Source organism: Camellia sinensis, chromosome 1 (genome assembly GCF_055761805.1).
Source record: "Camellia sinensis isolate YWXY chromosome 1, ASM5576180v1, whole genome shotgun sequence".
Lineage (NCBI taxonomy): Eukaryota > Viridiplantae > Streptophyta > Magnoliopsida > Ericales > Theaceae > Camellia > Camellia sinensis.
The window spans coordinates 58568998-58586498 of NC_138961.1; the positions used below are offsets into that span (position 1 = coordinate 58568998).

The 17501-nt window shown below is 33.7% G+C and overlaps 1 long non-coding RNA gene across 1 annotated transcript; it reads left to right on the forward strand.

Moving 5' to 3' along the window:
- The first annotated feature begins 15091 nt into the window (after positions 1 to 15091).
- LOC145789743 (uncharacterized) lies at positions 15092 to 16775 on the forward strand. Its single transcript, XR_014328026.1, has 2 exons — positions 15092 to 15210; positions 16123 to 16775. It is a non-coding gene; the product is annotated as an uncharacterized LOC145789743 (long non-coding RNA).
- The last annotated feature ends 726 nt before the right edge of the window (positions 16776 to 17501 follow it).

The following is a 17501-nucleotide window of genomic DNA, read 5'->3' on the forward strand; positions in this document are numbered from 1 at the left end:
ATTTTATGGGATTAGAAAGAAATTGACAAGAAAATGATGAATTGAAGCTAAGATCAAGTTTATGAGAATTAATTTAGAAATTAATTATTTTTGGTTTGATTTTGTAGAATCATCCTATAATACTTGAGATTGAGAAGGATTTGGGATTAAATTCATGGAATTAGAAAGAAACTGGGTTTTGAACATAAAATGAGTTACATGCATGTTCATGATTATGGAAGCTAATTATTTTGGATTTGCTTTTGAATATCTTACATGAGTTTGAGTGTAGTTCCTACATTCATAAACAAATTCTACAAATTTTGATATTCTAATTGTACATTTGATTTTGAAAAAGAAGTTTAGAAAACCATGAGTTCGTGGGTTTTGATTTTGAAATTAAGTAAAGTTTTGATTTAAATAAATTAATTATTATGTTTCAAGATTTTGAGCAAATAACTTATGAATAAATAAGTGTTTATATTTTCTAAGGTATTTTCATGGCTTTAATCAAGATATGTATGGATTTAAAAATTGAAAATGCGTTTGGAAGCCATTTTTTTGGAAATTCAGAATTCTGGAATTTTACAGACCGCTCAAGCGGACTAATTGCCACTCGAGTGCACATTGAAGGCTTCCAGTACTTTTATAGTCTTTTACAGACCGCTCGAGCAACTAAAGGCTCACTCGAGCGAACAACTATTTTCAGCATATTTTGAAAAATTGCATTTAGTTCATATTTTTATTCTCATCTCTTCCCAAAGCATGGTAGACATGATTTATGACTCAATAAAGATTAATAAGCTACCAATCAATATAAATTAGTTAGTTAAAGAATGAATCATTGATCTAGTAGTAATTGTTTAAGAAGCCAAGTAAAAGATAGGTCTATTTGGAAAAGAAGGACTTAGTAATGAAAGAATATGTGAAATAAGAACCCAGTTCATTTGAATGAGAAAGAATAAGCGTAGTAGAACTTTGGACTATTTAGACAGAAAAAGACAAGAAAAGTCAAGTTTGATCAAGGAAGAAATATTGTGTTTCAATGTGCATATGTTATGTGTTTGTGTAGGTCACGTGCTATTGTCTGCCTGATCTGTCTAATCTTTTTGATCTGCTCCTGCAGCTATCTGTGAGTAATAAATTTGTATAGCTATGTTCAATTTATAAGTATTTTTTGAATGATATAAGATCTGTTTTCTGAAATATTATTTTCTGTATGAATGAATGGTTGTCCAATGTTTTTGAAATGTACTCGTGGCATCATTAGCTTCAGATGATATCTGTTATCTGTTCTGTTACGTCCTAATTATGGGCTAACTGTACGTCTCATGAGCCAACTGTTATGGATCCTTCTGTATACGTCCCTTTATGGGTCAACTGTACGTCTCATGAGCCAACTGTACCGTCTCCGTGCACGTGAGTCAATTGTATGCCTTTATGGCCGTCCCTTAATGAGTCAACTGTTTCTGCTAGTGCTAATGAATGTACCACATATGATTAACTGTGAATTCTAATTATGAATATGATTCTGAATCTATATCTATTATGAACTATGATTTCTGAACATGATTATAAATCCATTTCTGATAGCTACTGAATTCTGTTTTCTGTAACCGTTATGGACAACAACATTCATTAAAACCCTTTACTCTGTTATTATTCACTAGGCTCCAGCTCACTGTTTATATATATATATATGTAGGTGATCAGGCGCATGACCAGGCTTAGAGGCGTCTGCCTGGAATCAATTTTTGTCAACCAGCCTATGTGCCTCCCGTGGAGATTCCGGATATGTCAAGTGGTTATGGCTATGTGATTAAAGTTTAACTTTTGTTTTCTTATTTGATTAAACAAGTTTTTGTTTATTTTTGTAAATAGGGCTAAGTCCCTTTTTGTCTATAAGTCTGCACAGCTCTATGGACGTTATATATTTATTATTTGCTTCCGCTAGCCCCTAATATTTTGATTTCTACTTAAGAGACCTTCGGTAATTCACAGATTACTGGCCGGTTACGACACTAAACCTATAGGGGCAGGTTTGAGTCGTGACAACTATCTACATCTATATTCTCTTTCATAATTTTAAATTTCAAAATTACTTATATAGAAAGTCAAAAAATAAATTTTAGCCATATCTTTTATCAAAATTTAAGTCATATCTGATTTGAAATTAATTGTTTTTAAATAATATTTCAAATGAAATTTTATCTTTTTAAAATTTGAACATATTAGTATTTTTTTTTTTTTTGAAAAATAAAATATAAATGTGGCACGAAACACATATGGCACGAAACTATTAGCCTATCCAGTTATATCTAACTTTAAATTTTAAAAAAACGTAAATAGAATTTTAAAACAAAAATTCAGCCATACTTAACCCTACAACTAATTTAAAATTTAGAAGAAAAATCAAAATAAAATTTTAATAATAATTTATAAAAATTTATTAATTTCAAGTATACATTTCCTAATCCTATTTAAAAAATATAAAATTAAAACTTAAAATTTTAAATATAAAGTTTAAAATAATAATTTACACTTCACTTCTTTTAAGTAAGTCCTAGGCCAAAAGCACTGCATATGCCCGGTCTAATATTGGATAATATTTTCAAACATAAATATACCTTAATATTAATAGAATAAACATTAGTTACATTAGTTAGAATGTTTTCATAATTAAAATTTTAAAATATTAATAAATATGCAAAAAAAAATTATATACACATTTCTTATTTCGATTATATATATATATATATATTTGTATAATAATTTAATACAATAAATAAATAAGTAGACAAGTAATTCATGGATTTACTATCAAGCAGTAATTCTCCAATAAATTTTTAGGCTATGTTTAGTATCTAATCCAGTTGTAATACTCCTAAGCTAACACATGCTCATTGCAACGTACAAAACTATTATATAATTTTAACTAATCATTTACCGAATGTTTACTAATTGATAAATAAATTTTCTTAGCTAAATCGGTGCATAGGATTATAACATGACTCACGGTGTATCTAACTCAACTTGGTCTTGGATTTTTTTTCATACATAATTATATCTAACTATTAATTTAATAAATAATCAATAAAATTTTACCCAAGTTTAAATTTTTTAACAAAAATGTATAGATATGTACATATTTGTTATTTTAATTATGAAAAAATATTAAAGGTCTGTATTTACTAATTTAAAATATATTTATATAAATAAGTTGGTCAAGTAGCTCTTCAATTTGTACTGGTTAATTTAATGCTAACATAGCTCATGACAGTTCAATTATCCCATAGAATTTTACTGAGGCCCCTGATCTTTGCAAAATTTTCTTTAACCCTTACTTTTAAATTATTTCCTGGTAATCCCTTAACTTCTTAACTAATTGCAATTTTAACCCTAGAATAAAAAAATAAAAATAAATAAATAAAACATGCACCAACTAAAAACTCGCAAATCTTAAATTGAACCCGGGAAGTCAGGAACCATTACTAAAACCCTAATAATAATTAAATTAATTTTCTAAGTATATTTTCCACACCGAAACCCTAGGTTTCCGATTTTCAGTACAGTTCGCCATTTAATTCAAAACAAAAAACTTTAACTGAATTAAATTTCTAGATTCTAAAAAAATTAAACACTACACTTAATTAAATATTCAAATTAAAAAAATTAAGACTTTGGCCCTCATATTTTTCTTGAATCACATTTTAACCCCAAGCTAGTACCATTATACACATATATGTACCATTATACACAAAATCTATAATAAATATATTCATTTGTACACAAAATATAAATAAAAATCCCCTCATATCCTCCCCATGTGGCCAGCCACCCTAGAAGCTACATATATGTAATGTACTAAATGGGATAAATTGTTAAAATCATTGGATATGTCGTTGACTTTGGTACCAATTTGTACATATAAAATTTGTACTTGTAATTAGATCAAATTAACTTAGACCTAAGTCTAACTAGATCATATTTAAGTACATAATTAAGGTCCTAATCATCCCTCATTCCATTACATTGAAACTAAATCAAAGAACTATTCAATTGAATTGGAACCAAGGGCAAAATAGGCTTTTTATCATTTTTTTTCTTCTATAAATATACCACTCATCTCCACTTTTTGAACACACATACACACTCAATCCACGGTGGAGAGAAGAAAAAGAAAGAGGGAGAGAGCTTGGTGGAGGAGAAGAGGAAAGGAGAGGAAAAATTGTGCAATCAACCCATCTAAGCACCAAATAAGTCACAACACAACTCTCTCTTTTATTTTTCTTTTTCAAATACATGCTATTAGAGATTTAAATTAAAATTTTCAGATGTGTCGTAATGGTGTTGTTGTATAAAAAATGAAAAGAATTGAGTCTTATTCTACCCTTACTTGCATTCTCTCTAAATCGATGTAAAACTATCTTTTTCTACACCTATCTCTCATAATTTCTAAAGACAGACCATCACTCTAAAAATCTGAGTTATTGGTCCATTATTTAATATGTTTTATCACAAGAGAAGTGAAAAATTTCCCTTTGTTGCACTCTTTCTCACCAATCTTCTTATTTGAGTCTTATGCATGAAAAACCAATTTTTACAGCCAACTTCTGAAATTTCTAGAAAAATGTAGAAACATTCCCTTGACCTCATTTTTATGACAAAAACTTCCTTCAAGAGCTAGCTTTGAATTAAAATTATTTTTGTTGAAAAAGAGTGAGTGGTTTGAAAGAAAATCCGGTTTTGGTAACGATCAATAAATATGGACAGCACTGGAGTGTTTCTTGAATAACAAAAACGCTAGGATAGCAATGAAACTTATAAAAGTTGTTCTGAAAACTAGACAAAATTCTCTACAAATCATAGGAAATCCAAGTTTAGGAAAAAATTGAAAATGCCTTTTTGTTTACAATCTTTATGACAAATGCAAATCTGGAAATTTACATTCCTGTGTGACATTGTTCCATTAACTTCATGAATATGCCTAGAACTACTTGTGCATATTTTGATATGTTAATCACATGTGTTGTAACTTCATTTCCTTCCATTTATGCTATGAAGTTGTTCATACTTATGCAATAGATGTTTTTTTAAGGGCATGTTCTAACTCTTAACTTAAATTATCTAACAGAAAACTTAATGGATGGTAATGGGTTTGTGAACTTTTGGACAAGTTACTGAGTTATTGATTGGTTGATGGGATGTGTTCCCTATTTGCAAGTAAAGTCTTGTGCAAGCGGTTGTTTCGGAACCTTTGAACGGAGCGGTTGTATTCAAACCCTAGGTGGTTTCGGTGTGAGAAAGGATTTGGGCAAGGCCCATATTATCGTCTCTTTTGAGGCCCTGTGGTTGGTGCTATGCAGTATATAACCGTTGATAGGCATTCGAGGTAAGGTCTGCAACAAAGCAATAAAAGATTCGGTATACCGAATAATCCGCGTCCGACTCTTGTGGTTGGGAGAATGAAATCTCTTTGGGAGATTTCTAGTTTACTAACAACTAACCTTGTAATCCTTGTTATTTTCTTGAATATCATGTTTCTTTCCTTATTGTCGTAATTGCTATTGTGTATTGAATTGGAAAAAAGGGATGGGGCGTATGTGCATTTACTGGGCATTCAAAGCTCATGGCGTTTCATGCCAGGTATCGAAGAAACATACGAGGCCGACAAAGAGCCAGGGACATTTGAAGACTTGTGTCTATTTTAGAGAAAGTTAGAAGCCATTTTGCTTATGAGTCTATTCGTGCATTTATTTATTTTTGGATTGTATTAGTAATGGAACTCGTTTTGCAATTTAAGATTTGAAACACTGTAATTGTTATTTTCTTTTGTAATCCTATGCCTATCTTCGCGTTACTTATGAGACCTTGTGCTAATACCTTCTAAGATCTGTCCAAAAGATTGCTTGCTATCTAAGGTGGTTGGACTTAGAAGGGAGGTTATATTGATTCCTCCGACCTTCTTGGGATCTTACTTGGATATTGACTAAATGACTCTTTAGTGATGTTACCCTAAACCTTAGAGTAGAAATTCAGGCATCATAACTTGGTATCAGAGCCTAGGTTCAACCCTTAACCCACGTAACCCGATTTGCAACTCTAGTTACCCTTTTCCATACACTAGTGTATTATTATAACACTATTATTTAATATTAACTTAAAAGAAAACCAATAACTGATTCCCTCTCTTTAACATAGGATGGCCAATGACCTGTCAAACATCTAATACTACGACCATTGGGGCGATTACCGTTTCCAAGAAAAATAACGCATTGAACTCCTTGACCTACAAGTTTATGACCTGTGGTGTAAAAGCAGGGAAGGAAAAACTGATCGAGGAAGTAAGAAAATTGGAGGAAGCACGCCCCTACCTCAATCTTAAACAAAAGAGAGCCGTAATTCGATGCCAACTTGAAAGTCAATACCGGGCTCTCAAGCATGCACTCGAGCTTGAGAAAGATGACAAAAAATTTGTAAAAGCAATTTTTAAGGCACTTCAGAATGGGCTTGGATTTTTTTTCACATTCCACAAATTGGGAGCAGAAACTTTTATCCAGAATTAGTACTCAAACTAGAATCCACCCAATTGAACCAGCGTAGATTTCCCCTGAAAACATTCCCGAATAATCAAGAGCAGTAGGCGCGTCGGGGTCACAATTTCTTACACTAGGGCAAGAAATTGGCTCATTCCAAGACAATGGCCTAGAAAAAGACTTGGACTGATTCAGTAGCAACCAAGCTTAGAGTTGTAATCCGTAACCTCTAGTGTTGTAAATATATGTGTAGTACGATCTAGTATAACTCTAAGAATAGTAGAGCGAAGTGTGGCAGCTACACTTGGGCTTTCAAGAAGTAACCTTTTGTAATGATGCCTACTACCTTTTGTAATGACACCTACTATTATATATGAAGTTGTGTTATGAGATATTTTGTATTCCTTGTCTATTGCATGCTTATTATTTCAAACACCCTAGTATAAATGAACCATAATTAGTTAAATTACACTTAAGGATTCACCACCGTAAGTAGAACGTAACTCATGCCTCACCAAAATTATGAACAAAATGATGGATACACACGCCAATAACTACCCGAAAATGAGCAATAACAACTAGGGCCGTGAACAACAATGCAAGAGTGTTGTACCTAGAAATCATTACACAGAGGATGGGCTAATGCCTGCAGGAACGAAAATCCCTAATCACGTTGGAAATCGAATTCTGGAAGAATTGGGACAATTGAGGTAGAATAATAGAACCCATCTTTTCTCTAAAATTAGAAAGTAGAGGCCACCAAAATTCATCGAGGTACCAGATACAAGGATAGCGGAAAATTGGCTCTGATAAATTGAGAAAATGTTGGACACAATGGGAATTATTGAACATGCTGACCATATTACCCTAGTTGTGTGTATGAGTTGGACGATGAAATAGATCATTGGTGGGCATTAATGAAAAGAAATCACAACACTTCAACTTTGACCTGGAAGCAATTCAAGAAATTATTCTTGAAAAAGTATGTCCCAAATACCATCAGGCAGGAACGAGTTTTGGGGTCCCCAAGACTAGAACAAGGCAGCATGACCATGGCACAGTACGCTGCAAGGTTTGAGGAATTGGCTCGTTATGCCACTCAATGCGAAGAGAAGAGAAGGAATTTTGAATGGGGTCTGGATCCCACAATCAGAAGAAAGTAGTGTCTTATGCGCCTGATGGGACACATTTCCAGTTTAAGGGGAATAGACAAAATTCCTAACCACAATGAAACGTAAGACACGTTGGCCTGATCAACTTGCGGGATGGATGGCAAGTTTGATTCTAAATAAGAAAGAACGGGTTAAGATGGAACTTCCTTGAGTGGTCCATAAGTATGCAGACGTCTTTCTTGAGGAATTACTAGGTCTACCAACAACCCGAGAAGTAGACTTTAGTATAGAGCTACAAGTTGGGACCGCTCCAATATCATTTGGCACCTGAAAACAAGGCAATTCGAGACACAACTACAAGAACTGCTCAAAAAGGGATTTATTAGACCGAGTACCTCGCCGAGGGGAGCACCCGTTCTATTTTTTAAGAAGAAAGATGGAACATTAAGGTCATGCGTCGGCTATCGTCAACTCAATCAAGTCACAATCAAGCTAGTATCCACTTTCAAGAATTGACGGCATTTTTTTATCAACTTAGAGGCTCATAGATTTATTCAAAAATTGATCTCAGGTTAGGTTACCATCAACTACAAGTCAAAGACGAGGATATGTCGAAGACTGCGTTTCAGACTAAGTACGATCACTACAAGCTTGTAGTAATCCTTTTCGGACTAACCAATGCACCAACAGTATTCATGAGCCTAATGAACAAGATCTTTACACCATACCTCGACCAGTTTGTAGCGGTGTTCATTGATGATATTTTAATATATTCAAGGTTCGAATTTGAGGATTGTACTTCAAGTCCTTAGAGAAAACCAGCTATATGCCAAGGCAAGTAAATGTGAGTTCTGATTAAACAAAAGCAAATTTTTTGGGACATGTATTGTAGTAGATTCAACCAAGATAGAAGTAGTCTTGGATTGGAAGCAACCAAAGACTGTAACGGAAATTCATAGTTTCTTAGGACTGACTGGGTATTATTGAAGGTTCATTCACAATTTCTCTAAACTAGCCAAGCCAATGACATAATTGATGCAGAAATGAGTGAAGTATGAATGGAATGAAGCCTGCAAAAGGTCTTCCCAGGAATTGAAGACGAGATTAACCAACGCACCAATATTAATCATTCCGGAACAAGATATAGAGTACACTGTGTATTGTGATGAATCCAAGGAAATGTTAGGCTACATACACATGTAAAACGGGGAGGTAGTAACCTATGGTTCCAGGCAATTGAATCCGCATGAGCAAAATTATCCAACGCATGACTTGGATTGGCGGCCATGGTTTTTGACATAAAACAATGACGACATTACTTGTGTGGAGAACAGTTTGAGATTTTCACAGATCACAAGAGTTTAAAGTATTTGTTTATACAGAAGGACTTAAACTTAAGGTAGAGACGGTGGATGGAGCATTTCGAAGACTATCAGTTTACTCTCTCGTATCATCCCAATAAGGCTAACACAGTTGCAGACGCGTTGAGTCGCAAGAGTAGGGGAATGATTGGCAGTGAAAGAGTGGGATATGGTTAAAATTCTCAATGAATTTGGAGTTCAAGTGAAAGTTCAAGATCGGAAGGCATACCTTGGTGCACAAATGTGATGCCTAAGTTAGTAAGTGAAGTTAAGTGAGCTCAAGATCACGATCAAGAAGTAGTTTTCATCAAGACACGCTTGGAATCAAGTGAAACAATAAGCAGCTGGTCGATTCGCTTGAATGGAAATTAAGATACCAAGGCAGACTATTTGTACCAAATAGCGAGTCACTTAAAGAATGAATACTTAAGGAATTTCATCACTCAATCTTTACGGTACATCCAAGAGGGAGTAACATGTACCACGCTTTGAAGCGACAATATTGGTGGAGTGGTATGAAGAGAGATGTGGCTAAGTTTGTGGCAAGATGCCTTATATGCCAACTGCTGAAAGCAGAACATCAGAAACCAGGAGGGATGTTACAATAGCCAAATGGAAATGGGAACATGTAACAATGGACTTTGTGGCTAGGTTACCCAAAACCCCAAGGGACCGTAATGCTATCTGGGTTATATTGGACCGTCTAACGAAAACCGCACACTTTCTACCCTACAAGATAGCTGACACGATGGAGTCCTTGTGCAACCTTTATATTCAAGAGATCATTCAGTTACACAGAATCCCGGTGACCATTGTAGCAGACCACAACCCACGTTTTACCTCCCGGTTCTAGGGAAGTCTATAAGAAGCCCTGGGCATCGAATTGTGTTTTAGTTTGGCTTTTCATCCTCAAACAAATGGGCAATCTGAGCGCACTATCCAAATAGTTAAAGATATGTTGAGAGCTTGTGTAATGGATTTTCAAAAAAATTGAGAGCGACACCTCCCACTAATTGAATTCTTGTGCAAAAATAATTTCCAAGACATTATTAGAATGGCATCTTTTGAAGGATTGTATGGGCGACCTTGTCGATTACCAATCTATTGGACTGAAGTGGGTGAAGTGGGTCTAGTAGAATTCACTAAGAAAGTCAAACTTATCTGACAACGATTGAAGATAGCTTAGGATTGCCAAAGAGTTATACAGATAAAAGAAGAAGGGCTCTACTAGTTGAGGTTGGTAATCATCTGTTTTTAAAAGTTCAACCTCAATGTAGAATCATACGTTTCGGAAAGAAAGGGAAGCTTTCGCCTCGACATATCAGACCCTTCAAAGTATTACAACGAATTGGAGAAGTTGCATATAGACTGGCTGTACCTCCACAGTTTCCCAAAATATATAATGTCTTTCATGTATCTATGCTGCGGAAGTACTTTGCGGATCCATCACACGGCATCAACTGGGAGGAAATTTGTAACGCCCCAACTTCTGGGCAGTTAATAAATCAAATCAACCTCAAATTTAAAATTTTAACTAATTAATAACCTCAAAAATACAAATTGGCTCCAAAATAATTACACAAATGTCTAGAATTTATAATTTATACAAATCTCCAAAAACAATATATAATGGTGGGCCCAAAAATCTCCAACTCAATAATTCTTTAAATGCTTCAACTCCAATCGCCACTAGATTTGCTCCACACCTGAAAAAAAAAATAATAATAATTTAATTTGAGAAGTATATGATATGATAGGAATAACAATGCTCGGATAGAGAATAAATCAACAGGGATCCAACAATTTATGGCATGGCACAAATGATTCAATTTGAGATATTAAGCAATTTACTAAATTGCACAGATAAGTCAACTCGACATATGATAATTTATCTAGGATCAAATACCCAGTCCTACTCAGTACATGACCACTGACCGACCTCACCCAAGCACAACCACTTATCTGGGCTATTGGTGCAAGCTATTTGTAAGGTCCATTTGATCCATGTACGGAGCATGTTCATGTCTTTTAGCCAAACAAATCAACACTAACTGCACATAACAACTTCACAAAATTTATTAAATGACTAGAATAATCAAACGTATCAACAAGAATGATTCCACAGAATTTAACATATGACCATAATAATCAAGAGGAGTACAAATGTGATGTAATGTAACGCCCCCAAAATGTGACCATAAATCAACCCAAATGTATATAAATAACTGCATGAATCAGAGTGTAAAGTTCTTTCATTTCATAATGTTAATAGTACAAAAGAGTTTAGCATAAATAAATGCCCTATAGGCTTACATCTTTCCAAGTCTTGGCTTAGTTACAACAAAAAATGAGACTAGCTCATACAATTTAAGCCCTAGGTTATACAAAAAGTGAAACAAAACAAAAAATCCCTTGCTTCCCAAAAGTTCCTCCAATGCTATTGCCTTGGTGGAGGCATGCCATCATTACCTGAAAATGTTTTTCCCAAATAGGGTAAGCCACAGCCCAGTAGGAATAATCTAACACAGTATATGAGATTTAACGAAGATATAAGTGCAATGTGTATATACAACGCCAGGGATAAAACATTCACATTTTTGTATAGTCATAAAATACCAAGTCCATATTTCATTTCATTTTCCTTTCATTCATTTCAATACATGAGCCGACTTCATTATTTTTCAATAACGCAAATGAGACTACAACTCAATGGTTCTACAATCGCACCATTAACACACAAACACTTTAACATGCCATTTTACGAAAATTTTGTCCGCGCGATCGGCACCCATGTATAAATTTTGGGACTTTCACCCAAGACACTCTGACCAACTTAATTATAATAGAGTCTATCCCCTTTCTTCTCATAAACAATCATACATATACAATGTATTTAAACACATAATCATACATCGAGTACATCCCTTTTCTTTTTCCAAACAATCATACATATACAATGTATTTATAACATGATCATATTCAATGATAACCAAATTCACTTAATCCTCATGCAATTTCTACAACAATCATAGCTATCCTCCACCAATAGTCCAATACAGTTATTTCTAAACAGATATACAATCTCAATAAATAAAATTTATTTGAAATTTTCAAAGATGAGGCGTATCATTTACTTAATTCCGTCATGTATTTCAATACTCGTCCAATTTCATGTTTACAACACCAATTTCATTTATTTATACAAAATAAATAAATAATCATTTTAGGGCAAACTCCCTCTCTTCTCAAGTCTTAACCAAGTACCAAAATCAACAATTTTGACACCCTACAACATCATTTTCAAACCCCACAATCATTTATCTCTCATTCACCAAAAACCCCTCTTTCCATTTTACACTCAAACCCTAGGTTTGTTCACATTACCCCCAAATCTCACCATTGTTACACAACGACAAATAACTAAGTTAAAAACCATATTAAAGTGTAGAAAATCCCTACCTCAAGAAGAGAAGACCAAGCAAAGCAAGGTAGAATCCTCAACAACGCCGAGACCACGTTCCAATCGGATCAAAATGAAGCTCTTGGAATGCTCTAACTATTTCTCAAAGACACTAGGGTAGAGAACCCAAAGGATCTAGGCCAAAATGTAGAGAGAGTGTGTGTGTGTTTTAGAGAGAAAGAGTCAAGATCTAGATTTTTGGAAAGTTTTAGAGAGAGAAAAGAATGAAAAAGTGATATAAATGTCACTTTCACAATCTGATATACGCACAATCCACTCGAGTGGTAAAGTTGACGCTTGAGCGTCAGGCACAAAAAGTTGTTCCGCTCAAGCGCAATAAAGGCCACTCGAGTGCCAAGACACAACGAACACTCATCATTTGAGTGCAAGAATTCGCCGCTCTAGCGTGGGAAACACACATCCAGAAGTTTTGCAAACAACAAACCAATGCTCGAGCGTAGGAAAGGCCACACAAGCGCCGACCCACTTGAGCCTAGGAAACGCCGCTCGAGCGTAGAAAACACTCTCCCAGTAGTTTTGCAGACCTACAAAGTACTGAGAGTTCGCAAAGCCCGCTCAAGCACGAGAAGTGCCGCTCGAGCGGAGGAGCAAAGATTGCAAATCCCACTCGAGCGCAAGAATGGCTGCTCGAACAGAGGAGCAAAAATCTGGGCAACAAAGGTTTGGAAAAACAAGCAATCAACCTGTTCCAAACGCACAACTACGATCTAATAACCAAAATAGAGGGGAGACAAGGGAAACAAGATACGAATCACCATTCAAAATCATACAAACTCGAGTCCAGAATACAACAAGTGACGGGTCAAAACCGGAATTGCTATAAGTAATTAAGATAAAAATTATTTGCAAAGAGATTTAGAGGAAGCTTAAGTAAATGATACGCCTCTATTTTAATATTGGTGTTGATACTTAAGTAAACTATAGTTTACTTAATTCCAGCCGAATTACCTCAAAACAATTCCATGACCACTTGATGCAAAATCCTTCCAACACCAATACTTTTAATCATCTACTATATCACCATAAATCTCAAAAGTTTATGGATCGAAAAAGTATGTAAAGTTTAACAAAATCTACAACTCTCCTCTTAAATAAAATGTTAACTCTCACTCTATATACTCTTAATTTAAACTCTAAATTTTGATCACAAAGAAAGAGATAGATACAGATGGACCAAGAAAAAAAACCATAGAAAGAAGTGGCAAGGATGAGTTCAAATTTATAGGCAAAATAAAGAGTAGCTTCCAAGTAAACTTGGAGGAAAAGAAAGATAATTGTCTTGGAGCCAAAGAAAGGTTGCTTGGATGGAAAGAAAAGAACCTTTGCTTGGAGCCTAAGAAAAACAAAAATAAATAAATAAATAAAAGAGATGAATAATGATAATAATGAAATAGACATAAAAAAGAGATAAAACAAATAGAGAAAATAAGTTAGGTTCTCATTTAAAAATCTTACCACCAAACTACCACCAATATCTCTCACTAAAATATTAATACCTAAAAAATACGGGGTTTCACAAAATTAGCCTTGGTAAAGATGCTACTTTTGAAGAAGGGCCTGTAGTAATTCAAGACAGACGAGAGAAGAACCTTAGGAGCAAGACAGTCCATTTGATAAAGGTACTTTGGAGTCATCGAGGCATTGAGGAATCCACTTGGGAGCGCGAGGACTTGATGAGAGCAAACTATTCGTAGCTATTCGAAAACAATATAGTTAAATTTCGAGGACAAAATTTCTTTAAGGGGATAGGTTGTGAGGCCCGTGATCTTTACAATATTTTCTTTAACCCTTACTTTTAATTTTTTTCTAGATAGTCCCTCAACTTCTTAATTAATTAAGATTTTATCCCTAGAATAAAAAAAAAATTAAAAAAAAAATGAGCCAACCAAAAACTCACAAACCCTAAATTGAACCTGGGAACTCAACCCAAGAACTCAGGAATCATTTCTAAAACCCTAATAACAATCAAATTAATTTTCTAAGTATATTTTTCACATATAAACCCTAGGTTTTCGGTTCTCAGTACAATTCACTGTTTAATTCAAAACACAGAAAACTTTAACCGAATTAAATTTTAGGTTCTAAATAAATTAAACACTGCAATTAATTAAATATTCAAATTCATAAATTAAGAATTTAGCTCTCATATTTTTCTTGAATCACATTTTGATCCCAAACTAGTACCATTATACACATATATGTACCTTTAATCATATTCAATTCTTTTTGTACACAAAATCTATAATAAATATATTCATTTGTACACAAAATATAAATAAAAATCCCCTCAAATCCTCCCCATGTGGCCGGCTGCCCTAGAAGCTACATATATGTAATGTACTAAATGGGATAAATTGCTAAAATCATGGGATATGTCTTTGACTTTGGTACCAATTTGTACATATAAGATTTGTGCTTGTAAATAGATTAAATTAAATTAGATCTAAGTCTAACTAGATCATATTTAAGTACATAATTAAGGTCCTAATCAACCCTCATTCCATTACATTGAAACTAAATCAAATAATTATTCCATTGAATTGGAACCAAGGGCAAAATAGGCTTTTTATCATTTTTTTTTTTTCTATAAGTATACCACTCATCTCCACTTTTTGAACACACATACACACTCACACACTCAACCCCCGGTGGAGAGAAGAAAAAGAAAGAGGGAGAGAGCTTGGTGGAGAAGGAGAGGAAAGGAGAGGAAAAATTGTGCAATCAACCCATCTAAGTACCAAGTAAGCCACAACACAACTCTCTTTTTTATTTTTCTTTCTCAAATACATGCTATTAGAGGTTTAAATTAAAATTTTTAGATGTGTTGTAATAGTGTTCTATTAAAAATGAAAAGAATTGAGTCTTATTCTACCATTACTTGTGTTTTCTCTAAATCAGTGTAAAACTATCTTTTTCTACACCTATCTCTCATAATTTCCAAAGGCACACCAGCATTCTAAAAATCTGAGTTATTAGTACATTATTTAATATGTTTTCACTAAAAGCAAAGTGAAAAATTTCCCTTAGTTTCCCTCTTTTCTCATCAATCTTCTTATTTGAGTATTATGCATGAAAACCAATTTTTACAGCCAACATCCAAAATTTCTAGAAAAATGTATAAAAATTCCCTTGACCTCATTGTTACGTCAAAAACTTCCAGAAAGAGTTAGCTTTCAAGTAAAATTTGTTTTGTTGAAAAAGAGTAAGCGGTTTGAAAGAAAATCCGATTTTCGTAACGATCAACGAATCTGGACAGCGCTAGAGTGTTTCTTGAATAGCAAAAAAAATGGGAAAGCTATGAAACTTATAAAAGATGTTATGAAAACTAGACAAAATTCTCTATAAATCATAGGAAATCCAATTTATGAAAAATCTGAAAATGCCTTTTTGTTTACAATCTTTATGACAAATGCAAATCTAGAAATTTACATTCTTGTGTGATATTATTCCATTAACTTCATGAATATGCCTAGAACAACTTGTGCATATTTTGATATGTTAATTGCATGTGTTGTAACTTTATTTCCTTCCATTTATGCTACGAAGTTATTCATACTTATGCAATAGATGTTGTTTCAAGGGTTTGTTCTAACTTTGACTTAAATTATCTAACGAGAAACTTAATTGGTGGTAATGGATTTGTGAACTTTCAGACAAGTTATTGAGTTATTGATTGGTTGATGGGATGTGTTCCCTATTTGGAAGTAAAGTCTTGCACAAGCAGTTGTTTCGGAACCATTGAACGAAGCGGTTTTATTCAGACCCTAGGTGGTTTCGATGTGATTACCATCTCTTTTGAGACCCTGCAGTTGGCACTACGTGGTATATAACCTTTGGTAGGCATCCGAGGTAAGGTCTGCAACAAAGTAACAAAAGAGGGGCATACCGAATAATTCGCATCCGATTCTTGTGGTTGGGAGGATGAAATCTCTTTGGGGGATTTCTAGTTTACTAACAACTAACCTTGTAACCCTTGTTACTTTCTTGAATATCATGTTTGTTTATCTATTGTTGTAATTGCTATTATGTATTGAATTGGGAAAAAATGGATGGGGTGTGTATATGTTTACTGGGCATTCAAAACTCATGGCGTTTCATGCCAGGTATCGAAGAAACATACGAGACCGACAAAGAGCCAGAGACATTTGAAGACGTGTGTCTGTTTTAGAGAAAGTTAGAAGCCATTTTGCTTATGAGTCTATTTGTGCTATTATTTATTTATTTATTTTTGGATTGTAATAGTAATGGAACTCGTTTTGCAATTTAAGATTTGAAGCACTGTAATTATTATTTACTTTTATAATCATATGCCTATCTTCTTGTTACTTATGAGATTTTATGTTAATACCTCTTATGATCTATCATAAAGATAGCTTGCTATCTAAAGTGGTTGGAGTTAGAAGGGAAGCTATATTTACTTTTCCGACCTTTCTGGGATCTTACTTGACTATTGACTAAAGGACTCTTTAGTGATGTTACTAAAGGGTAGAAATTAGGGCATCACATTTAGAAAATTCAAAAATACTCTTACACTTTAAGGTCTCAAATTTATCCTACAACATCAATTAATTATTTTTTTAAACCGCAACATGACACACAGTAACTTGAATAATGTTTCTAATATAGTTATTGAAATAAATATAAAATTTAAATCTTCACTTCATTTCTTCTTCTTTTTTTAAGACCACATTACGTTAATCCCTAAAATCCAAACATTCCTTCAGCCATGAAAGCCCACCACCATCACCACAACAAGTTCTTTCTACAAGTAAAATCCACACAACAATCAAAACTATATATAAACTTTTAATTCTTTTCAATAAAATATAAAAAAATAAAGAAAAATAGAGAACAAATGGAAGAGAGAGATAGAGATACTAAAAACAAAATAGTATTCACCATGTTTGTTTTTAGAAAATTGAGTCAACTTTCAAAAAATTGAGTTTTTTGTTTCCGTATTTTTTGTTTTCAGTGAATTTTTTGTAATATTTTACGCATTTTTGTTATTTTATAGGTACATCTAATCTAAATA